This window comes from Hyla sarda, chromosome 1 (genome assembly GCF_029499605.1).
Source record: "Hyla sarda isolate aHylSar1 chromosome 1, aHylSar1.hap1, whole genome shotgun sequence".
Lineage (NCBI taxonomy): Eukaryota > Metazoa > Chordata > Amphibia > Anura > Hylidae > Hyla > Hyla sarda.
Window position 1 is genome coordinate 593413967 of NC_079189.1, and position 26491 is coordinate 593440457.

The 26491-nt window shown below is 43.7% G+C and overlaps 2 long non-coding RNA genes across 2 annotated transcripts in view; one reads left to right on the forward strand and one right to left on the reverse strand.

Moving 5' to 3' along the window:
• LOC130295584 (uncharacterized) overlaps nt 1-6754 on the forward strand; it is a 26415-nt gene extending 19661 nt beyond the window's left edge. Inside the window, exon 3 of the long non-coding RNA XR_008848921.1 lies at nt 6627-6754. This is a non-coding gene — a long non-coding RNA (uncharacterized LOC130295584). The remainder of the gene's footprint in view (nt 1-6626) is intronic.
• LOC130295578 (uncharacterized) lies at nt 2147-24248 on the reverse strand. Its single transcript, XR_008848919.1, has 3 exons — nt 24167-24248; nt 6699-6823; nt 2147-2364 (listed from the first exon to the last, which is right to left on the reverse strand). It is a non-coding gene; the product is annotated as an uncharacterized LOC130295578 (long non-coding RNA).
• Between the last annotated feature and the right edge of the window lie 2243 nt (nt 24249-26491).

Consider the following 26491-nt stretch of genomic DNA (forward strand, 5'->3'; position numbering starts at 1 on the left):
TTATAATCAACTATGCTGCTATCTCCTTAAGGAAGTATAGCAGAGTGAACCAGATGACCCTGCCGCCCCAATGGGAGCCCCTACACCTTAGCCTTATATAGTGTAAGGGTAGAGGCACTGTTCAGAATAGAGGAAAGTCGAGTTAGGAGTTGGAGAACTGAGGAACAGTGTGGAGAAGTCTGAGGAGGCCTAAGGAGAAGATAACTAAAACTTGCAGCCACGCCAATCTCAGGGAAAACCCATTGGCTCAGGCGAAGTTCAAGCCTGGTGGTAAGCACAATGCTACCGAGGAAAAATAATCTTTAGTCAGTCAGTCACAATAAAGTCTCTAATTCAGCGTGTGCTCTCAATGATCACAAGTCTGCAGTTTCAGCAACTAGAAGTTCCAGGAAGGCAACAGCCACCTTCCACTGCACAAATCTGTACTGTGAAGGATTTAACAACATTCCTGCCTCAGTTAAGATAACTTTCCATAACCTGGCATCGTGGCCATTACTGTCACTGTGCTTGGCCCAGGAGAGCTATTTCAACCTCGGAACGTGGAAGTTAACGTTGCCCTGGCGTCATAAACTGTGCATTCCATCCACATTCCACCCGTTCACACCACATATCTGTGACCGCACAGCATAGGGTAAAATGCATTGCTAAATGTTACGTTATGCGCTCCGGCCACACATGCTGGTCGTGAGCGCATAGTCCCCTTACCTTCTGCTGCCGACGGGGCTGGGACTCACATTGCAGGATGTGCCCGCATGCAAGCCCCAGTCCGTGTTTCTCCTGCATCTGCCTCTCTACTCTGGCGCGCGTGTCCCCGTCCCCTAGGGCGCGCGCGTTCCTGAGCTTTAAGATTTTAAGGGCCAGTACGCTCATTAATGTAATCCACCTGTGGCTCATTTATAAATTCCTCCACCCTCCTCAGTTCCCTGCCGGATCTTTGTTGCCTTATGCCTTTGAGAAAGCGTTCCTCTGTATCGCCTTGCCGTGTGTCAGATCTCTTGCTCCTGTGTCTTGACCTTTCTCCTCTGCCGCCTGCCTACTGAACTCCTGCTTCGCTTTGACTACGCTACTGTGCCACCTGCCCTGACCTTCTGCTATCCAGACTACGAGTTGCCTTATCCCTCCTGTGACTCGCATCCCTTCAGCAGCCTGTGTGGTCGAGCCGTGTTGGGGGCAGCGACCTGAGTGCCGCCTGCGGCAGCAAGTCCATCCCGCTTTGCGGCAGGCTCTGGTGAAAACCAGCGGCACCTTAGACTCTGCTCCCTGGTACGGTCTGAGTCATCTGCCACACAGGTCCAGTGGATTCACATCCACTGGGGTTACTGTCTTCAGAAACGTGAGTGTTACACTAAACTGTGTGTATAAGCAATCAATTACCATCTAGTGACAAAATCATTGCTAAAATGCTCATATACAGTATATGGCTGGCTTTAGACTAGGTGTCCACAAAGGCTTTTTTTTTTGGCATTTTTTGGAAAACTGCCACTGCAGTTTTTAAGCCAAAGTCAGAAGTGGATCCAGCAGAAAGAAGAAGTATAAGTCCTTTATATTTCCCATTGCTTTTGAATACACTACACTACTGACTTTGGCTTGAAAACTGCAAGGGCAATATTCCAAAAAATCTGTCTGAAAACCTAGCCTAAGGGTCTATTCACACGGCAGAATTTCTGCTTGCGGAATTCTGCCTCAAATTAAAGCCAATAGACTTCTATGGGATTCTGCACTCCCATTCACACTTCTGAAGTGTGAATGGGAGTGCGGAATCCCATAGAAGTCTATGGGCTTTAATTTGAGGCAAAATTCTGCAAGCGGAAATTCTGCCGTCTGAATAGACCCTTACTCTGACCGTTTTTCCTAAATTGTAGACAGCCCCTTTAAGGAATTCTTCCTTAATGTGGAGCTATAACTGATTGACGAAGAAATATAAGCCTTCTGAAAGCGAATAGAGACCATATTCCCAAGCGATCCAGCATCTGTACAAACAATTTATAGGACAATCCGAGATAAATGAGACAGTTCCCAGGTTTTTAGTTGGTGCAACCTCGAGAAGAATAGTGGTACAGTGTTAGTATGCAGATCAGAGCGGCTCCCACTGAAGAACGCGGCATTGATATTCCGGGCACATGGGACCCCTGGCTCTAGATAAAGTCCTGCAGTTCACTCACACAATTCTGACCGTTAATCCCCTTTGTGCTGCTCAATTTACATGTTAGAAGATCTAAAAGACAGGAAGTGCCCAGTTTGGCTTTCAATATTATTCTTTAATCCAACTTCTCCCTTTGCCCCACTTGTTAAAGATGGAGCGAGAAAGACAGACTCCAAATTTACTGTTGGCTGCTGAGAACTTCCACGGGGGCTTTCAGACATCTTCAGAAGACATGTCAGACATGGAGACAAGAGAAAATATGTCAGACCCCAGATGAATATTCATACCCTTCATACATACAAAAACATCTATTCAGTCCTAACAAACAACTGTTTTCATACAGCGATGGCAGCGTGAGACACAACTGTACTTCTAGTATGATGGTGGAGAATATATCTAAAATATTCTGGGAAATACATCATCCTTGGTCAGGTTCTTACAAATTCTACTTAGCTGATTCTATAACGCACAAGTCCTAACCCTGGTGTTTTTTTAAATTCCAAAACTGACTGAAGCAACTATGGCCCAAAGTGGGCATTCTGTAGGGTTTTGTGGATTTGGGCTTTAAAGGGTTTACTCCAGTGGAAATTTTTTTTTTTTTTTTAAATCAACTGGCTGCAGAAAGTTAAACAGATTTGTAAATTACTTCTATTAATAAATCTTAATCCTTCCAGTACTTATCAGCTGCTGTATGCTCCGCAGGAAGTTCTTTTCTTTTTGAATTTCTTTTCTGTCTGACCACTTTGCTCTCTGCTGACACCTCTGTCCATCTCAGGAACTGTCCAGAGAAGGAGCAAATCCCCATAGCAAACCTCTTCTGCTCTGGACAGTTCCAGACAGAGCGCTGTGGTCAGACAGAAAAGAACTACACAACTTCCTGTGGAGCATACAGCAGCTGCTAAGTACTGGAAGGATTAAGGTTTTTACATAGAAGTAATTTACAAATCTGTATAACTTTCCGGCACCAGTTGATTTAAAAAAAATGTTTTCCACTGGAGTACCCCTTATACCATTCCTGCTGAATCCACTTCTGACTTTGGCTCAAAACCTGCAGTGGTAGTTTAAAAAAATAAAATAAATGTCAGGAAAAAAAACCCTGTATGGAAACCTAGCCTAAGAGATCCTACAGAGCTGTAAAAAAACTAAACTGATCAGCACCTCCAAACAAGATGAAATCGATGCACCAGCGCACACTGCCATGGCTGCAAAGCCCAAAAAAATAAGATGGTTTAACATGACTAGGGGATGGCATAGCTCCGCTGTGGTACCTAACCAGTTACTCCAACTCCATTACCCCTGAAAGAACCACTAGCTCTCCTTGTAGTGTAAGGGCCACATCGGACCAACTTTGATTAAATAACAATAATAACAACAAAAATACCATATAAAAAACATCTTATCAAAAACCAGTTATACCTTACAAAGTGCTTCTTCAGGTCTCCTACTTTGCCCTTGGTCATCCCTCAACTGACCCACAGGCATCCATTCAGAGCCTACCTTCCCTTTGGGGCCTTACTCGCAGGGATTTACCCCCAACCGGCTGTGTACCATCCCCAGCTGCACCCTACAGTCTCTACTGCTTGGACCCCTTCTCTTCAGTACCTCCAAATCCCCCTCTAGCTCCTGCCACTGTGACTAACAGTAAGTAAAGAGCGCCACTTCAAGGATACAGCGCCAATCACCAGGTCCGGTTATAGTGCAGGCTTTTTATTGCATCAGAGCAAAAAACAATGCGACGTTTCGGCCAACAAGCCTTTCTCAATACTATTATCAGTTCAGACCACCCTCAGAATTTCATAGGTTGAGCCATGAACCATGTGCTTTAAGAACCGTCAAGCAGTATAATACAATCTAATATGTAATAAATACAATGTGAAACATAAAAACCTTCGTGAGTGCGGCATGCAGAGGACTCCACATTGCTTCTCTGACTTGCAGATCTTTCATAAGATTTGTCAGATGTCCATAAACTGTGTGTCACTTACGTGCTATGCTCCGTTTGTAAACAATAGCACTGCGGCTGCGCAGTTGTACTATGCTTGAGAAAGGCTTGTTAGCCGAAACGTCGCATTGTTTTTTGCTCTAATACCATAAAAAGCCTGCACTTTAACCGGACCTGGTTATTGGCGCTGTTTCCTTTGAAGTGACGCTCTGTATCTAACCCCACGCTTGGCAAGTGGGTGGAGTACGTGCACTACACTGGTGATCATCCTGTGCTGGGTCCCTTCCATTGGACTAGCAGTAAGTAAAGACACAAACAATAAAACACAACAATGCCACAACATAGGGCGGTCAGGCAATTCTCCTCCTTCTCCAACTGCCCTTCCTGCAGTCACCACCCCCTGTGTTAACCCCTTTTTGCCCTCTACCTACTACAGCTTCCCATTTCGGCTCTTGTCATGGGCCCCCTCCTCTCCTATGCTGTCAGGCACAGGGGCTTTCTTTTCTTGCATATGCTGTACACAGTTGAACGGTGCTTTGGTCACATGCTACTCCTAGCCAACTCCCTAGTCCTTAGTTGGTGCTGAATGTAAAGAAGAAGACCATGGATATTCCTTTTGCAGTGTCATGTCACAGAAGCCACCACAGAGGGAAAAAAAAAGTGGAGTCTATATTTTGCACCTTGCACAACAGTGAACAAAACTGTGAAGATCCTTAACACTACTTTCAGGAACTTTGGACTGGGAACTTTAGAACCACAGAACATTATACTTCTCCATTAAACATTACATGTACACTTGCTAAGAAGCACCTAATGTTTGCAAGGGACAGGGACCAAATACCCATTTTTCTGGCTGAAAAGCTGTAACATTCTAAGATATACTGTGTTATATTGGGATTGAACTAGATATTTAAGTAAAGTTTACAAGCTGTGCCCAGAGGTCTCATTCCTGCACTTACTGGGACGGCTTCATTGACAAAAAATTGTGGGTCACAAGAGAACATTAGGTTATTAACACCACCCTGCACTGTAACATATACAGTATTAAGGACTACTCCACCCAGCATAACCCTTATCATTTTCCCATCGAGCTCTATACACATGTGATCATGGATTGTGTGGATTATTTTGAACTGCATTATAGCTCTATTTACTAGGTAAATAGGTGGAAAACAAATGTTTTTAAATCAACTGGTCTAACACTCAGGTTTCAGAAGACAGGAACTCCAGTGGATCCGCTGGACCTGTGTGGCAGATGACTTGGAGCGTACCAGGGAGCGGAGTCTAAGGTGCCGCTGGTTTTCACCAGAGCCCGCCGCAAAGCGGGATGGACTTGCTGCGGCAGGCGGCACCTAGGTCGCTACCCCTGGCACAGCTCGACCACACAGGCAGCTGAGGAGATGCGAGGCACAGGAGGGATAAGGCAGCTCATAGTCAGGATAGCAGAAGGTCAAGGCAGGCGGCACAGTAGCGTAGTCAAAGCGAAGCAGGAGTTCAGTAGGCATGCTGCAGAGGAGCAAGGTCAAGTCACAGAGCAAAGGATCAGATACATGGTAAGGCAACTCTCAGGAATACTTTCTCTCAGGCACAAGGCAACAAAGATCCGGCAGGGAAGTGAGGAGGGTGGAGGAATTTATCAACGAGACACAGGTGAATTACACTTATGAGTGCACTGGCCCTTTAAATCTTAAAGCTCTGGCGCGCGTGCGCCCTAGGGGACGGGGACACGCACGCCAGAGCAGAGAGGCAGAGGCTGGGGCAGGAGAAGCACCAGCTGAGTGACGGACTTGGGCTCGCATGCGGACGTGTCCCGCGATGCGAGTCCCAGCCCTGCCGGCTGCAGCAGGTAACAGGACCATGCGCTCACGGCCAGCATGTGTGGCTGGAGCGCATAACTTAACAACTGGTGCCAAAACATTAAACAGATTTGTAAATTACTTCTATATAAAAATCTTAATCCTTCCAGTACTTATCTGTAGTTCTTTCCAGTCTGGCCACAGTGCTCTCTGCTGACACCTCTGTCCATGTCAGGAACTGTCCAGAGTACAAGAAAATCCCTATGGCAAACCTATCCTGCTCTGGACAGTTCCTGATATGGACAGAGGTATCAGCAGAGAGCACTGTGGTCAGACTGAAAAGAACTCCAGAAAGAAATACAACTTCCTATGGAGTATACAGCAGCTGATAAGTACTGGAAGGATTAAGATATTTAAATATAAGTAATTTACAAATCTGTTTAACTTTCTGACACCAGATTTGTTCCTGCTCTGACATGGACAGAGGTGTCAGCAGAGAGCACTGTGGTCAGACTGGAAAGAACTACACAACATCCTGTGGAGTATACAGCAGCTGATAAGTACTGGAAGGATTCATTTTTTTTATTTTTTATATAGAAGTAATGTACAAATCTGTTTAACTTTCTGGCACCAGTTGATTTAAAAATAGTTTTCCACTGGAGTACCCCCTTTAAGGGGAGACTTTATCATGACGCATAGGGGACTATGTAACTGAATTAGTTATTTAAATGGTTTTGTATGGTAGCTTCTTCCAGGTCCAAGTGGCTGACATAGGAAGAAAACAGAGCAAACAGCTATGAATACGAAGAGTTCTCACCATGGCTAAGCTTTGCTTTTTCAGAAGGATGTCAGTCTGATGTACACAAAGCCCCAGGGGGGTTCAGATAGTAGAATTGGCCCGCCAGCTGTATGAATCAAGCCGTCCTCTCTTCACGTGCATTCCTATAAATACAGACATGTCACCATGGAGGAAGTCAGTATGGACGGACTTCCTATAATGAACCTTTCATACATACGTAACTAATGGCCATTTTATGCCAGTTCCGGATGAAATAAAAACGGGATGAATAGTGAATGCCATGAGTGGCGGGCTGCTGAATGGGCACAGTTGAACAAATTACACTGCTTCAGTAGATATGAAATAGTACGAGACAGATAAAACAACAGGAGAGCCTTCGAGGCCCACAAAAAAGAACATGATGCTCTTGTAAAGCCCAGATAATGTGACAGGATTCTGCCGAATGAGGAAGTCTGTATGGTTTTCTAATGAGGAGATACGGTTCAGCCCCATCCATTGCCTCTTTACATGGGATATTTCTTGAGTGCCATTTAAATAAAGGGGTTGTCCGAGAGTATAACAAATAAAATTACCTGAAGGATATTTGTTATACTGTGGTGTCCCAGCACCAAAGGCTGTCCTTTGGCTTCGGACTTTCTCGGGCAGACCTGCAGCACAGGTGTTGGACCCACTCAAGGACTGGTTATTCTTTCTACTATGTTCGAGCACTTTATCAGATGCCTAATATATTTTCATAACTATTGTATTATATGTTATCTGTTATTTATATTATCTGTGGTATACCTTTAAGAGTGGAGCAGTGCAGGCCCATGTGACCATGCCTGCCAATAGGAACCCCTAACTGCTAGCTATATAGTTTAGTGGGGGGGAGGAGTTGCCCCAATCTAAGTCTAGTTTCTGCTGAGCACAAGTGGGGTAAAAGGTGGGAGATGTGTGGAGAAACTCTGAGGGAAGGCCCAGAACAAATCTACAGTGGGGATCAAAAGTTTGGGCACTCCAGGTAAAAAAAAATGATTAATGTGCAAAAAGAAGCCAATGAAAGATGGAAAAGTCTCCAAAAGGCATCAAATTAGAGATTAGACATTCTTATAATATGTCATCAAAAGTTAGATTTTATTTCCATCATTTACACTGTCTATTTATAGATTTTCAATTATGTTGAGGTCAGGAGATTGTGAAGGCCATGATTGTGAAGGCCTTGATGTAATCCCCCGTGGATTTCGAGGTGTGTTTAGGATCATTATCCATTTGTAGAAGCCATCCTCTCTTTAACTTCAGCTTTTTCACAGATGGCATCAAGTTAGCAACCAAAATTTGCTGAAATTTTATTGAATTCATTTTTCCTTCTACTCGTGAGATGTTCACTGTGCCACTGGCTGTAATACAACCCCAAAGCATGATTGACCAACCCCCATGCTTAACAGTTGGACAGAGGTTCTTTTCATTAAATTCTGTTTCCCTTCTTCTCCAAACGTACCTATGCTCATTCCGGCCAAAAAGTTCAATTTTAACCTCATCGGTCCACAGAACTTGTTTCTAAAATGCATCAGGCTTGTCTATATGTTCCTTTGCAAAATTCAAATGCTGATTTTTGTGGTGAGGTGGTAGAAGAGGTTTTCTTCTGATGACTCTTCCATGAAGACCATATTTGTACACGTATCTCTTTATAGTGGAATAGTGTACCAACTCCAGTGTTTGCCAGATCTTTCTGGAGGGATTGTGCAGTCAAACGTGGGTTTTGAATAGTTTTTCTCACAATCCTGCAAGCTATTCTGTCTGATATTTTTCTTGGTCTTCCAGATCTTGCTTTAACTTCCTGATGACTGCCATTTCTTAATTACATTCCGAACAGAGATTATTGAGATCTGAAAACGTTTTGCTATCTTCTTATAGCCTTCTCCAGCTTTGTGAGCGTCAACTATTTTCACTTTCAGATTTCTAGACAACTGCTTAGAAGAACACATGGTGCTGATTGTTGGGGCAAGGTCAGATGAGTCTGGGCATTTAAAATCTTTGAGATTGACATCACCTGGTCTTCCCAGATGATGATTGAGAACAATCCCTGACACTGGCAGGTCTCAGCTTTGCAAAGGGGGCAGTGCATGCTATAAATTCTGCAGGGTGCCCAAACTTTTGCAGACGCCATTTTTTTGTTTTCTGTTATTTTGAAAGTGTAAATGATGGAAATAAAATCTAACTTTTGTTGACATATTATAAGAATGTCTAATCTGTAATTTGATGCCTTTTGGAGATTTTTCCATCTTTCCTTGGCTTCTTTATGCACATTAATACAAATTTTTACCTGTGATGCCCAAACTTTTGATCCCCACTGTATCTTATCCATTCATTCTGCAAGGATCCCCTGCACGGTGGAAGTTCATGCCCTGGTGGAGAAAGCTACAGGACCTTGACAGAACCCTAGCTACCTGGAAAATCTTCAGTTTCAAATCAAGTCAATATAAATCTATTAGGTGAAAAGCACCAAAAGTCCCAGCAGGGCAACAGGGCTCCCAAGGAGTTACACTGCATGCTCTCCACTCTGCACCACACTGTTGGCGTGTAATACCATCTGTACCCTGCTCAGTAAAGACGGTTATCTGTAACCCAACATCAGTGTGTTTCTTTACTCCCCGTGTCTAGCCCAGGAGAAGCTGTCTCCAGCCTCGGACCATGTACAGTGACCCCCCGACCTACGATGGCCCCGACATATGATCAAATCGACATACGATGGCCTCTCAGAGGCCATCGCATGTCGATGTCAGCATCGACATACGATGCTTTTTTATGTCGGGGCCATCGCATTAAGTGCTATCCGGCAGCGCAAAATGCTTAAGCTGGTGCCGGATAGCAGCTTAATGTTCCCCGTGTGGTGCGGTATTACTTACCCCTCCACGATGCTCCGGGGTGCCCTCCGGGTCCAGCACTGGTCTTCCGGTGTCTTTTCGGCCCTCTCCGATGACGTCAATACGCTGCTGCGCACGTCATCCAATAGGAATGGCGTACGCAGCGGCGTAATGATGTCGCTACACAGGCCCAGTAAGCCCTTGCGGAAGACAGCAGAGGACCGGAGAAGACAGCGGAGGACCGGAGAAGACCAGGAGAGCCCAGCAGAGGCCCGGGGTCACCATCGGGAGCGGCGGGGACAGGTGAGTACAGCTTCCTATACTTTACATTGCACGAATCCCTCAACATACGATGGATTCGACAAACGATGGCTCGTTTGGAACGAATTACCATCGTATGTTGAGGGACCACTGTATAGGTTAACAGTGCCCTGGCGCCACAAATTGATAAGGTATTTCCTAGCACCCACGTGGCTACCACAATACTATAATAAACCAACTATTACTCACCTGTAAGTAAAGGCAGGAGGATATGTGATAGAAAATCTGGTTGCATCTCTACATAGGAGGGCACCACTGATTATATGCTACAGCTGATGTGCAGTGCCCCGGTACCTGTCTACAAGCTGCTGAGGTATGTAGGTTCTAGCAAGGCTGTACATTGTCTCCTGTCAGTGTAATCCTGCCTGGGTATCGTGAGTTAAACATGTCTAATATACCATACAGTAATCCCCCGATCTACGATGGCCCCGACATACGATCATTTCAACATACGATGGCCTCTCAGAGGCCATCGCATGTTGAAGGCAGCATCAACATACAATGCTTTTGTATGTCGGGACCATGGCATAAATGGCGATCCAGCAGCACAGACTGCTTCAGCTGCCGCCGGATAGCCATTTAAGGTACCCCATGTGCTCCGGTGAGTGTCACTCGCCTGTCCCCGATGTCCCGGACCGTCCTCTTCATGCTCTGCTGCATGGCCGTCGCTCTCCTTCATCGTCATCACGTCGCCGTGCATGCCGTCCTGTCATCCAATAGGAGCGGCGTGTGCAGCAACGTGATGACGGCGATGGAGAGCGACGATCCAGGGCATCGGTGACGGTCGAGCAATGAGCGGTGGGGACACTTGAGTATAACTTTCTATATTATTATTGCACGGATCCCTCAACATACGATGGATTCAAGTAACAATGGTACATTTGGAACGAGTTACCAGTTACAGTATGTTGAGGGATCACTCTATTGTATTTACACTTAACATTAGAGAAGAGCAAATCAAACCCGTAGAACCCATTTTCACTCAGAACTTTGTCTAAAATCTTGTTCAGCAAAAATTAGAACTTTGCCAGGTTCCCTTTGTGTGAACATGACAATGGCGCTACTATAAGGGTAGGGTCACACAGATGCATCCGCAGCACATTTTATGCTGTGGATCCGCAGACGATGGACCCTACAGTGTGCCCCCAGTTGTGCCTGCTCAGGCACAGCTGGGAGCACACTGTAGGGTCCATCGTCGGTGGATCCGCAGCGTATTTTACGCTGCGGATCCGTCCGTGTGACCCTACCCTAAGAGAACCCATGAGGTACACCTGGCATTAGAAAGTAGGAAAACTGAGAGGATGTCAGAGCAGCCCAAAATACTTTGCAGCTATCACATGACTGCAGGTTAGTCAATCGTTGCTTGGATACAGCTCTCCGGCCAATTAGGAGACAGCAGAAGGGTGGGTCTAAAAGGACTCATAAAACCCTATAAACAGAGTTGCAGCGGCCATCTTGAGGAGACAAGCCGAGCACAGAACATCTCATAATACACTACAGATCCCAGCAGTGTGTGTGAACTATAGAGGCCAGCCAGGCAATTTGTACACTTTTACTAGTGCACAAAACAAAGCATTCTAGCATCTAAATTATGTGGTAGACTATACGTGAAGTCCCAATTTATAGTTCAGTCAGTGTGTGTCCACTTCAAAGACCAGCCCCATTGCACTAGTGTACCCATGCAATACAACAGAAATCGGTTGTGTAAATGATATTTGCCTTCTCTCTCAGTTTAGGGTTAAAAGAAGAAATTTGTCAGGGTCAGGAGGATCACAAAAAAACCTAGGGCATTTTTTTTGCTGCGAGAGTAAACTTTGTTTGGCCCTTTGGTGCTTTACTTCACCTGTATTTTCTAGGTCTACCAACTTCTATTTCTTGCTGTGAGAGGAACATTTGTCTGGCAGTTTTTCAGCCACTAGACTCGGTGACAAAGTTTCCCAAAAACAAAAAAATCACATCAAAATCTTTTTCATTATTATTATTAATAATAATAATAATAATAATAAATATAGAAATGCAATGGTTGGGCGAGGACAGGATAGTAGAAAGAGAACCCCTACCATGTCCTCTGCCAGTAAGCATGTTGGTAGTAGTAGCAGCACTGTGGGCACCACCCATTGGCCCATACCCAGTACAGGTAGCAGCAGCCTGGTTCCTGGTGGTAGTAGTAGCAGCATTAGCAAGTTGTCCAGGGTTTGCGCTGGTTTGGAAGATAATCCGGCCATTGTGGACTAATTTCCTCCTCCTTAGATGACCAAGAATAAGCTAGTGCTCTGTGCCTTCTCCCCCGTTGCAATAATCTGACATTAAGCCAGGTGTTAGTGAATTCCTCATTGTCTACAGTTATGTAGAGCAGTGCAAGTGGCCGTTCTAGATGATCATCTCTGTCTTTGCTTCCCCCTACTAGTGCTAAGCAGAAGAATAGCCATGAGAAGGTGCTGTGTGAGGGCAGTCACCCTTTGGAGCGCGTTTCAGAGGTGGTGGAGGTGGAAGCAGTGGCTGAGCATAGCGCTAGTAAGACCAGTGGTGGTAGGCGTGGTGATGATATTGTGGAATGGGGTGTGATGATGCAGGGCAGATGGAATTACCCTAGCGGCAGATGGCATTAACCCCTTGTATTTGTGATGCCAGGGCGTGGTTTATCCTCAATACCACCCGAAGGTATACCACTGGATCCTGGGCTAGGTACGGGGGGCAATAATGACTCTGACGCCAAGTTACGGACAACGGTAGCTTTACTGAGTTCAGACAGGTTTAAAAGTCTATACACCTTAGCCAGGCCCACAGAGGTGACCAGTAATTTCAGAGACCTTAGGGCTTGCTGGAACTTGCAGTGGACCGGTACAATATTAATGCACACCACGCTGACTAAAGACAGATGACTTGGACTTGACTGACTTGAATGGGACTGACTATTCCCCAATTGTAGCTTACTTGTAGACTTGAGGCTGCAGGACACACTCTTGGACATGACCTTGCTGCAACTCAGCATAAGCAGGAAGAGACAGAGCAGAGGCTCCACCCAGGGCTTATATGGGGGAGACTCTGAGGGGTCCCATAGGTCACCCTAAGGTCACATGGTCACTGATACCTCTTGGGTAACAATCACATGACAACTCACATGACAACTGATGATCACATGTTAACCTCTCTTAAAGTAATGACACTTTCTATATGCATTATACAGTATAACACATGGCAAACAATATATAAGGGGACAGGTGTAGAGGGGGCCCAGGGGACACTTAAGGGAGGCTGTCTGACAGGTCAGAAAGGGTACGGCATAACAACTCCCGCACTGGGCTACCACAATATTGTAAGGTATCATGCTGGATGTATTGAGGGGAAGCAAGGAACCCATGATCAGACATCAGAAGTTCCTACTGAGTGGAGTGGTGGGGATGATGAGGAGGACAGGACGTGGAAACTAGTTGACGAGGAGGTCACATATTCAAAGTAGAAGGGTAGTGGCGGCACTGTCAGCAAAAAAGAGCAGAGCTGAGGTAGGGTCAGAACATCTGTCAAATGTACCAGAGGCAAACAGCATACAAAATGACTGTCTTCTCAGGTTTTCCCAGGTTGCAGTGGGGCCCGAGACATTACATCAGTAGTCAGGTGATTAGAGGGAGACTGTCTTTGCTGCAATGGGTGGAGCTCCCGCTCAATGGGAGGGAGATCATTCTGCAGTGAATTGTAGGTTTGCAACAGCTGGGGGCACCCTAGTTAGAAAACACTGATCTATTGCATTGAAGGAAGCACAGGTGTGATTCAATGGGTGGGGTGGCTGATGTGTGGGAGAGAGAAAAGTGAACGCACACTTACAAACAAAGAATTATGGAACATGTTGTTTGAGGGAGGGAACTCCAAAAGGAAATAGCCAGTTCACAAAAAGAAAGCAGCAATGTTATGGTTGACTTAGAACATAGCCATTTAGCTTCAAGACAAGCACAGATCCTTGCTAAGCATATACATTACTGTCTGGCAGGTGCGTACTAAAATCACCTTATGGTGGGTTACCCTTTTAAACATATGGAGCGGCATTCCAAGGCCTACCAACAACTATCACTACTCCACTCCTTACTGCTGTCTGATGGCTACTACAATACCACCAGTCCACCACTCCTGCTGTCCGCTGGCTACAACTATCAAAACTGCACTACCAAGTAAACAACACCTGATCCCAAAAAAAGGGATAATTTTTTCATCTTTTCATACAAAAGCTATTTCTTCACTTTTTTGGGCCACAAATCCTGTTGCAACTTTCAAAAGAGAGAATTTTTAAAACACTTGGAAAAAGCCTTTTCTTCTTCCTTTGCCAGCTACAAAACCTGTTACAACTCCCAAAAAATGGAGACTATTTGGACAACCTATGACCTCAAAAAGGGATAACTTTTTCAACTTTCAATGTTTGTTTACAAAAGCTAATCCTTCTTCACTACTTTTTTGTTGCAGTCCCCAAAAGTGGTGAATTTTTCATATTTTTTTAAACACTCTGATTGGTCCCCAGTTATTAGTGGTGTACCCCAAGGTTCAGTACTGGGCCCGCTGTTGTTTAATTTATATAGCAATGATATAGAGGATGGCATTAACAGCTCTGTTTCTATCTTTGCAGATGACACCAAGCTTTGTAGCACGGTACAGTCTATAGAAGATGTGTATAGGTTACAAGATGACTTGGATAGACTAAGTGTCTGGGCATCCACTTGGCAAATGAGGTTCAATGCGGATAAATGTAAAGTTATGCATCTGGGTACTAATAACCTGCATGCATCGTATGTCTTAGGGGGGAATAAACTGGCAGAGTCACTGGTAGAGAAGGATCTGGGTGTACTTGTAGATCACAGACTACAGAATAGCATGCAATGTCAGGCTGCTGCTTCCAAAGCCGGCAGAATATTGTCATGTATCAAAAGAGGCATGGACTCAAGGGACAGGGACATAATACTCCCCCTTTATAAAGCATTGGTACGGCCTCACCTGGAATATGCTGTTCAGTTTTGGGCACCTGTCCATAAAAGGGACACTGCGGAGTTGGAAAGGGTGCAGAGACGCGCGACTAAACTAATATGGGGCATGGAACATCTTAGCTATGAGGAGCGATTAAAGGAGTTACAATTGTTTAGTCTTGAGAAGAGACGTTTAAGGGGGATATGATAAATGTATATAAGTATATAAATGGCCCATACAAAAAATATGGAAAAAAACTCTTTCAGGTCAAAGCCCCCAAAGGACGAGGGGGCACTCCCTCCGTCTGGAGAAGAAAAGGTTTAGTCTAAAGGGGCGACACGCCTTCTTTACCATAAGAACTGTGAACTTATGGAACAGTCTACCTCAGGAACTGGTCACAGCAGGAACAATTAACAGCTTTAAAACAGGATTAGATACATTCCTGGAACAAAATAACATTAATGCTTATGAAGAAATATAAAATCCCATCCCTTCCCCAATATCGTGCCACACCCCTACCCTTCAATTCCCTGGTTGAACTTGATGGAAGAATGATTAAAAACTTGATGGAAGTATGTCTTTTTTCAACCGTACTAACTATGTAACTATGTAACATTTCTTCACTACCATTTTGGGACACCAATCCTGTTGCAACTCCTCAAAAGGAGAATTTTTGAAATTTACAAAAGTTTACAAAAGCTATTTCTTTTTCTTCACTATTGGACACCGATCCTGTGCAACTCCTAAAAATGGATGGCCTGGCGTCACAAACACGAAGAGATTAATACCATCTACCCCTGGGCAACACCATCTGCCCCTTACACCTCACATCACACCCCGACGACACCCTGAAGAAGCTCCTGTCCTCTACATAGACTGATTTACAGCTCCCAGCAGATCTTTCTTACTTCTATATGTAAAGATTTGCTTTATCTGTATTAGTTATCTACTTATTTTTGTTTAATCCTCCTTTTTTTCAATTTTTGGATGACATTTTGGGGGCTTCAGAACCAATTACTAGGTTTCCATAGAGTTATGGTCCCAACATACAATGGTCCCAACATACAATGGTCCTCCTGGAATGATTAATATTGTAACTTGAGGGATCACTGTACTTAAATAAGACTTATCGCCCCAAGATATATTACTTACTGATACAGTGACCCCCCGACTTACGATGTCCCCGACATATGATCATTTCAACATACGATGGCCTCTCAGAGCCCATCGTATGTTGAAGGCAGCCTCGACATATGATGCTGCTGTGTGTCGGTTCCATCGTACAAACAGCTATCTGACAGTGCTGACAACTTCAGCAACTGACAGATAGTTGTATAATGTGCCCCGTGTGCTCCGTTCTGCCTCCTGTTACTCACATGCTGTCCTGCTAACTCATACAGGCTTCCACTGTGAGCTCCGTGTAAGCCCCCCCCAGTGCAGCCATAGCCAATAGCCTGCAGCATCTTGCTGCAGGTATCCAATGAGCTGCTGGCTGCCCTCCCCTTCCTTTCCTATAGAGCTGTAGTCGGCAGGATCGTAATGGAGGACATTCTGTCCCCCCTGAAGGTATTTAAAGAACTGTACAGTACTGTATGCGATGTCACACATCACATACAATACATATACACACTATACACCCCATACATCAATGTTTCCCTATCAGTGTGCCTCCAGCTGTTGCAAAACTATAACTCCCAGCATGCCCAGACAGTCAATGGCTGTACATGCATGCTGAGAGTTGTAGTTGTGTGACAGCTGGAGGCACCCTGGTTTGTTAAACACTCCCCATACACTCCACATACAATGGTCATCCCAGAACCAATTAGCAGTTTCCCATAGAGATATGTATTCAACATACAATGGTTCCAAGGCCCCAGAACTAATTACCATTTTTACATAGACATATGTACTCGACATATGATGGTTTCAACATATGATGGTTCGCCTGGAACCAATTAATATCATATGTTGAGGGACCACTGTATAGTGTTATCATAGGATTATGTGTGTATTTAGATACTATAGAAGAACAAGAAAGATGATCCAGCAAATCAAAGGAATATGCGGCTTTATTGAGCTTCTTTGGATAAAATATTCATCCACTTCATATCACAGACACTATCTTGACGCGTTTCGAGCGCATGCGCTCGAAACGTGTCAAGATGGTGTCTGTGCTATGAAGGGGTGTTTTAGTGGCACATGCCAGGATTTCTGCAGACTCCCTTCATATTAATGAAACAGTTGCAGACATTTATATAACAAATCTGCTATGTTTTATATTCACCCTAAACGGGAAAAGGAGTTATATTGCATGTCAAGTGTATGTGCGACATGCCAACCATCCAAGGCGTGATTTAGATTATTGTGCTGGGCTATCTCCTCTTCCTTTGGGAGACTTGTAAGTATGCCTTATTAAAAGGGCACTGTCAGATACAAAAACTTTTGAAATGTTGTAAAGCATGTATAACCAATAGGTTTTGCAATTGCTTTCATTAGAAAATTTTCAGTATTTCATACTGAAAAAGTCAGTCAAACAACTGCCCCCCCTGCCTGCTTGGACACATACTAGTCCTGCTGTGTCCATGAGTCATCACCTATGTCATGGACACACTTCCTTGATTGACAGCTGTGAGCGCAGGGCTCCTCCCACTGTCATCTTGTGTCCCGCTACTGTCAGTGAGGACAAGCTGGGAGTTGTAGTCTTGCTAATGCTAGGGGAGATGTGAGCAGACAGCATAGTGAAGGAGGGGGCGGAGACCTGCACAGTGAGGCCACACCCCCTCCCTTTGAGAGGAATTCAGACTAGGGAGCTAAATTAAAAGGATAATAAAAAAAGAAATAAAGGTGCTAGACACAAATAAATCAGGATTAGGTACTGAGTGATATATTTAAAAAAAAATGTTTTTTTTTTTTGTTGGACGCTTTAAATTAGGGAATTGCACTGTAAGTAGTTTCCTAATATATTCAGATTTTTCACCATTACTTTGCAAGTGCTTTCAGCAGGCTATGGCCACCGTGTCTGATTGATGTGCATGATAACAGCCTCAATGGGCGATCCATTCACAAAAGACTGCCAATTCCAATTACAATATAGGAAGGAATTGCTACAAATATCAGCTTTACTTTGCACTTGGTGGTTGCATTTTGTCTCATTGCCTCGGGTGAGGACACATGCTATCTTCTCAATGGCTACAGCCAGCAGACACACACAAATCTCCATAGGGAGTAATGGAAACAGTGACACCTGCAGGCTAATCCAAAAAGTGCAAGAGATACTAATAGAGCGATTGATGAAAAGGGTAATCAGAAGAAATTATATTACCATTCACACAGAGGCGGAGCTATAGTGGGCACACAGGTGGTGGCCCACACAGGCCCAGATACCTAAGAGGGCTCCTTTTTGTTATGTTCTTGTGCCACATAAAAAGATGCTAGTACTATAGATGGCATATCTAATTTTTGTCAGTGTTTGGGGTTCCTTTCTGCAGGGTAAAGATTCAGTTCACAGAGCATTGTCTAGACTAGATACAATTGTATATACTCCTCTCCTGAGAGCAGGACTACCTATGTACAATGTATCAGTCTGGAGTCCAGGATGTTTAGCTCACAGAGCATTGTCTAGACTGGATACAATTGTATATACTCCTCTCCTGAGAGCAGGACTAGCTATGTACAATGTATCAGTCTGGAGTCCAGTATGTTTAGCTCACAGAGCATTGTCTAGACTGGATACAATTGTATATACTCCTCTCCTGAGAGCAGGACTAGCTATGTACAATGTATCAGTCTGGAGTCCAGGATGTTTAGCTCACAGAGCATTGTCTAGACTGGATACAATTGTATATACTCCTCTCCTGAGAGCAGGACTAGCTATGTACAATGTTTCAGTCTGGAGTCCAGGATGTTTAGCTCACAGAGCATTGTCTAGACTGGATACAATTGTATATACTCCTCTCCTGAGAGCAGGACTAGCTATGTACTATGTATCTGTCTGGAGTCCAGTATGTTTAGCTCACAGAGCATTGTCTAGACTGGATACAATTGTATATACTCCTCTCCTGAGAGCAGGACTAGCTATGTACAATGTATCAGTCTGGAGTCCAGGATGTTTAGCTCACAGAGCATTGTCTAGACTGGATACAATTGTCTCCACTTCTCTGCTGAGAGCAGGACTAGCTATGTACAATGTATCAGTCTGGAGTCCAGGATGTTTAGCTCACAGAGCATTGTCTAGACTGGATACAATTGTCTCCACTTCTCAGCTGAGAGCAGGATTAGCTATGTACAATGTATCAGTCTGGAGTCCAGGATGTTTAGCTCACAGAGCATTGTCTAGACTGGATACAATTGTCTCCACTTCTCAGCTGAGAGCAGGACTAGTTATGTACAATGTATCAGTCTGGAGCTCAGGATGTTTAGCTCACAGAGCATTGTCTAGACTGGATACAATTGTCTCCACTTCTCAGATGAGAGCAGGACTAGCTATGTACAATGTATCAGTCTGCAGTCCAGGATGTTTAGCTCACAGAGCATTGTCTAGACTGGATACAATTGTCTCCACTTCTCAGATGAGAGCAGGACTAGCTATGTACAGTGTATCAGTCTGGAGTCCAGGATGTTTAGCTCACAGAGCATTGTCTAGACTGGATACAATTGTATATACTCCTCTCCTGAGAGCAGGACTAGCTATGTACAATGTATCAGTCTGGAGTCCAGGATGTTTAGCTCACAGAGCATTGTCTAGACTGGATACAATTGTATATACTCCTCTCCTGAGAGCAGGACTAGCTATGTACTATGTATCTGTCTGGAGTCCAGTATGTTTAGCTCACAGAGCATTGTCTAGACTGGATACAATTGTATTTACTCCTCTCCTGAGAGCAGGACTAGCTATGTGCAATGTATCAGTCTGGAGTCCAGGATGTTTAGCTCACAGAGCATTGTCTAGACTGGATACAATTGTATATACTCCTCTCCTGAGAGCAGGACTAGCTATGTACAATGTATCAGTCTGGAGTCCAGGGTGTTTAGCTCACAGAGCATTGTCTAGACTGGATACAATTGTATATACTCCTCTCCTGAGAGCAGGACTAGCTATGTACTATGTATCTGTCTGGAGTCTAGTATGTTTAGCTCACAGAGCATTGTCTAGACTGGATACAATTGTATATACTCCTCTCCTGAGAGCAGGACTAGCTATGTACAATGTATCAGTCTGGAGTCCAGGATGTTTAGCTCACAGAGCATTGTCTAGACTGGATACAATTGTCTCCACTTCTCAGATGAGAGCAGGACTAGTTATGTACAGTGTATCAGTCTGGAGTCCAGGATGTTTAGCTCACAGAGCATTGTCTAGACTGGATACAATTGTCTCCACTTCTCAGATGAGAGCAGGACTAGCTATGTACAGTGTATCAGTCTGGAGTCCAGGATGTTTAGCTCACAGAGCATTGTCTAGACTGGATACAATTGTCTCCACTTTTCAGCTGAGAGCAGGACTAGTTATGTACAATGTATCAGTCTGGAGTCCAGGATGTTTAGCTCACAGAGCATTGTCTAGACTGGATACAATTGTATATACTCCTCTCCTGAGAGCAGGACTAGCTATGTACTATGTATCTGTCTGGAGTCCAGGATGTTTAGCTCACAGAGCATTGTCTAGACTGGATACAATTGTATATACTCCTCTCCTGAGAGCAGGACTAGCTATGTACTATGTATCTGTCTGGAGTCCAGTATGTTTAGCTCACAGAGCATTGTCTAGACTGGATACAATTGTATATACTCCTCTCCTGAGAGCAGGACTAGCTATGTACAATGTATCAGTCTGGAGTCCAGGATGTTTAGCTCACAGAGCATTGTCTAGACTGGATACAATTGTCTCCACTTCTCTGCTGAGAGCAGGACTAGCTATGTACAATGTATCAGTCTGGAGTCCAGGATGTTTAGCTCACAGAGCATTGTCTAGACTGGATACAATTGTCTCCACTTCTCAGCTGAGAGCAGGATTAGCTATGTACAATGTATCAGTCTGGAGTCCAGGATGTTTAGCTCACAGAGCATTGTCTAGACTGGATACAATTGTCTCCACTTCTCAGCTGAGAGCAGGATTAGCTATGTACAATGTATCAGTCTGGAGTCCAGGATGTTTAGCTCACAGAGCATTGTCTAGACTGGATACAATTGTCTCCACTTCTCAGCTGAGAGCAGGACTAGTTATGTACAATGTATCAGTCTGGAGCTCAGAATGTTTAGCTCACAGAGCATTGTCTAGACTGGATACAATTGTCTCCACTTCTCAGATGAGAGCAGGACTAGCTATGTACAGTGTATCAGTCTGGAGTCCAGGATGTTTAGCTCACAGAGCATTGTCTAGACTGGATACAATTGTCTCCACTTCTCAGATGAGAGCAGAACCAGCAATGTACAATGTATCAGTCTGGAGTCCAGGCTGTTTAGCTCACAGAGCATTGTCTAAACTGGATACAATTGTCTCCACTTCTCAGCTGAGAGCAGGACTAGCTATGTACAATGTATCAGTCTGGAGTCCAGGATGTTTAGCTCACAGAGCATTGTCTAGACTGGATACAATTGTCTCCACTTCTCAGCTGAGAGCAGGACTAGCTATGTACAATGTATCAGTCTGGAGTCCAGGATGTTTAGCTCACAGAGCATTGTCTAGACTGGATACAATTGTCTCCACTTCTCAGATGAGAGCAGGACTAGCTATGTACAATGTATCAGTCTGGAGTCCAGGCTGTTTAGCTCACAGAGCATTGTCTAGACTGGATACAATTGTCTCCACTTCTCAGCTGAGAGCAGGACTAGCTATGTACAATGTATCAGTCTGGAGTCCAGGCTGTTTAGCTCACAGAGCATTGTCTAGACTGGATACAATTGTCTCCACTTCTCAGCTGAGAGCAGGACTAGCTATGTACAATGTATCAGTCTGGAGTCCAGGCTGTTTAGCTCACAGAGCATTGTCTAGACTGGATACAATTGTCTCCACTTCTCAGATGAGAGCAGGACTAGCTATGTACAATGTATCAGTCTGGAGTCCAGGCTGTTTAGCTCACAGAGCATTGTCTAGACTGGATACAATTGTCTCCACTTCTCAGCTGAGAGCAGGACTAGCTATGTACAATGTATCAGTCTGGAGTCCAGGCTGTTTAGCTCACAGAGCATTGTCTAGACTGGATACAATTGTCTCCACTTCTCAGATGAGAGCAGGACTAGCTATGTACATGGTTATTGCCTCTGAATGTAAACAAGAGTGGTCTCATTTATGTTTAGAGATAAAAAAATAAAAATAAAAGTTATCTAAGGCCCCTTTCACACTATACATTCATCTGTTTTAAACATCCGTTATGAAAACCCAGAAAATTGGCCGTTGCAAAATCCCATCATAGTCTATGGGATTTTTACATTATTCGTTTTAACCCGTCATAGCCCGTTATTAATAACGGACGTTATTTTGTGACGGGAGAATGTATGGAAGAAATAACGCATGCATTATTTCTCCTGTTACTTTCTCCCATCACAAAATAATGTCCGTTATTAACCCCTTAACGACGCAGGACGTATATTTACGTCCTGCGCCGGCTCCCGCGATATGAAGCCGCATCATATCGCGTCGGTCCCGGCGCGGCTAATACCACACATCGCCAATTGCGGCGATGTGCGGTATTAACCCTTTAGAAGCGGCGGTCAAAGCTGACCGCCGCTTCTAAAGTGAAAGTGAAAGTGAAAGTGACCCGGCTGTTCAGTCGGGCTGTTCGGGACCGCCGCGGTGAAATCGCGGCGTCCCGAACAGCTGACCGGACACCGTGAGGGCCCTTACCTGCCTCCTCTGTGTCCGATCGACGAATGACTGCTCCGTGCCTGAGATCCAGGCAGGAGCAGTCAAGCGCCGATAACACTGATCACAGGCGTGTTAATACACGCCTGTGATCTGTGTAAAAGATCAGTGAGTGCAGTGTTATAGGTCCCTATGGGACCTATAACACTGCAAAAAAAAATGTTAAAAAAAGTGTTAATAAAGGTCATTTAACCCCTTCCCTAATAAAAGTTTGAATCACCCCCCTTTTCCCATAAAAAAATAAACATATGTAAAAAAACATTGTAAAAAAAATAAATAAATAAACATATGTGGTATCGCCGCGTGCGTAAATGTCCGAACTATAAAAATATATCATTAATTAAACCGCACGGTCAATGGCGTACGCGCAAAAAAATTCCAAAGTCCAAAAAAGCGTATTTTGGTCACTTTTTATACCATTAAAAAATTCATAAAAGTGATCAAAAAGTCAGATCAAAACAAAAATCATACCGATAAAAACTTCAAATCACGGCGCAAAAAATGAGTCATCATACCGCCCTGTACGTGGAAAAATAAAAAAGTTTTAGGGGTCAGAAGAGGACACTTTTAAACGTATAAATTTTCCTGCATGTAGTTATGATTTTTTCCAGAAGTACGACAAAATCAAACCTATATAAGTAGGGGATCATTTTAACCGCATGGACCTACAGAATAATGATAAGGTGTAATTTTTACCGAAATATGCACTGAGTAGAAACGGAAGCCCCCAAAAGTTACAAAATGGCATTTTTTTTTCTCGATTTTGTCGCACAATGATTTTTTTTTTTTCGTTTCGCCGTGCATTTTTGGGTAAAATGACAAATGTCACTGCAAAGTGGAGTTGGCGATGCAAAAAAGAAGCCATAATATGGATTTTTAGGTGGAAAATTGAAAGGGTTATGATTTTTAAAAGGTAAGGAGGAAAAAACGAAAGTGCAAAAACGGAAAAACCCTGAGTCCTTAAGGGTTTAATAATGGGCTATGACGGGTTAAAACGGATAATGTAAAAATCCCATAGACTATAATGGGATTTTGTAATGGTCGTTTAATAGCCGATATTTAGGGTTTTCATAACGGAACATATAACGGATCTTTAAAACGGATGAATGTATAGTGTGAAAGGAGCCTAATTCTTAGTCCGGACAGTCTAGAAATGCTCCACACTTATCACAGTTTACACCATATGCTACTTGAGTTACCGTTAGGGCAGGGTCACACATGTCTGTATTTCGCCGCATATTTTCTGCAGCTGATTTTGCTAACCATTGACTTCACTGGAAGGAAAATACGCAGCAAAATACGGCACGTGTGACCCTACCGTTAAAAAAAAAAAAATGTGTTAAAATTTGGCGCAATTTTGTTGCGCTGCCTTTCATTTAGGCCATGCTATATTTCTCAGAAGACACACCCACTTTCAGCAAGCCACGCCTCTTCCAGTAAGATGCAAAAGTCTCTAAAGAAAAATGTGGTACAAGTCAGGTAAGCTGTTTTTTTTTTGCCTGTTTTGTTTATCATACCTAAATTGGGGGAGATTTATCCAAACTTGTCCAGAGGAAAAGTTGCTGAGTTGCCCATAGCAACCAATCAGATCGCTTCTTTCATTTTTCACAGGCCTTTTCAAAAGTGAAAGAAGCGATCTGATTGGTTGCTATGGGCAACTCAGCAACTTTTCTTTCATTTTTCAGAGGACTTTTCAAAAGTGAAAGAAGCGATCTGATTGGTTGCTATGGGCAACTCAGCAACTTTTTTTTTTCATTTTTCAGAGGACTTTTCAAAAGTGAAAGAAGCAATCTGATTGGTTGCTATGGGCAACTCAGCAACTTTTCTTTCATTTTTCAGAGGAGTTTTCAAAAATGAAAGTAGTGATCTGATTGGTTGCTATGGGCAACTCAGCAACTTTTCCTCTGGACAGGTTTGGATAAATCTCCCCCTATTAGGAAGCTGTAGATGTTTTCGTTATTTCTATGCCCCCCTGTCAGTAGGTGACGGCACACAGACTGCAGCGTGTCCCATAGCGTTGTATGTATGTGAGACGTGATGGATGACGGGATTTCTTACTTCGGTGTCTGCGCCTTTTTGATGTTATTTTTGAGGATCGCCGACGAGCGAAAACATTATTTATATTCCTGTCACCCAGGCGCTCGGTTCACGCCAACAATGGAGCATTTAGCATTCTGGTGAGAGCGGGCAGTAATTAATGGGCACATTTTAACCCTTTCCTCGCCCCCTGACTGTTTAATGTCTTGTCGTGCCAGTGTCTTAGGGAAGGAGCTGGCGTTTTTGTGTATTTCTTCCCCGGTTGTAGCGACTGTAGTGACTTTATATTGATTCTCCTCATAAGATTTCGCCTGTGTTTCAACATTTACTTGATTTTTATTGGGATTTTTCAAAGAATTAGACAAAAGGAACATTTCAACAATGAATATGTATTCGTCCATAAAAAGACAATGTTATTTATAATGTATGTGTTGTAAAAATGTTGCATTATATATAAACTTATGGTCGTTTATGTCATAACTTTATAACTTTAGCCAAAAGATACTAAATGTTTAACATAAAAATTAGCAATGTTAATTCGTAGTTATGAAATTATAAGGGTCTATTCACACGGTAGAAATTCCACCAGCGGAATTTCGCCTCAAATGAAATCCCAATACACTTCTATGGGATTCCGCACTCCCGTTAACACTTTGTAATTTCCACTTGCCGCTGGCAGAAATTCAAAGAAGAAAATGTCCGGCGCTGGAAGTGCAGGTAAAACTTTATTTATTTGTTAGGCTGCTTTCACACTATAAAGTTCTTCCGTTTAAAGATCCGTTATGAAATTCCGTTATAAAGTCTTTTATAACGGATCCTTAAACTTCCGTTAATAAATCCCATTAAAGTCTATGGGATTTTTTAATCTTCCGTTTGTACCTTTTTTTGTTCCGTTAAACTAACGTCCGAAGTATAGAACGGACATGCAGTATTTTTTTTTCCCGTTTATAATTAACGGATCATTGAACGTCCGTTAATTATTAACATTGAAGCCTATGGCGTAACGGACGTTACAAAATACACCTGTTATTGTCCGTTAATTTAACGTCCGTTAGTACTACTGAGCATGCTCAGTAGAGACTTCCCACTCCTGAAGTCACATGGCAAAGTTGAGTAGTGCTCACCCCCCCCCCCCCCCCGAATAGTCTGATAGCAAGCAAAGCAACCGATACTCTCCCTCTCAATGCTGAAATGCAGACTGCGGCAGGATCATTGTGGCATCCTTTTATACCCTCCCCTTCACGTAGGAGGAGGAGCTTCAGCTGTTGCAAGGTGTGCAGGTAGGGAGAGGTCAAACAAAGGTGAATATAACGGACGTTAATAATAATAAGGTATTAACGGATAATAACGGACAAACATTTATCCGTTTAATTAACGGACGTTAGAAATCTATTCATTCGTTGTAATCGTTTTATTCATCCGTTATGTAACGTTCGTTAAATCAGTATAGAATTGAATATAACTGGATAACTTGGATGATTTATAACGGATTTATGAACCATAGTGTGAAAGTAGCCTTAGCTTGGCAAGGAGCCACAATACAGAACAGGAACGTCTGACGCATTTTGCATCGGCAGTCTATGATTAAGCACCTGCTGGTGTGAAACGTGTCAGACGTTCCTGTTCTGTATTGTGACTCCTTGCCAAGCTAACAAATAAAGCAAGTTTTACCTGCACTTCCAGCGCTGGACATTTTCTTCTTTGGATTGTTCTGGTAAAGCCGGGGCGGGACCGGCGGGTCCGATAGCACAGGTGTGCATGCAAGGTCGGTAGTGGAAGAGCAGACAGCGCTATCTCTCTACACA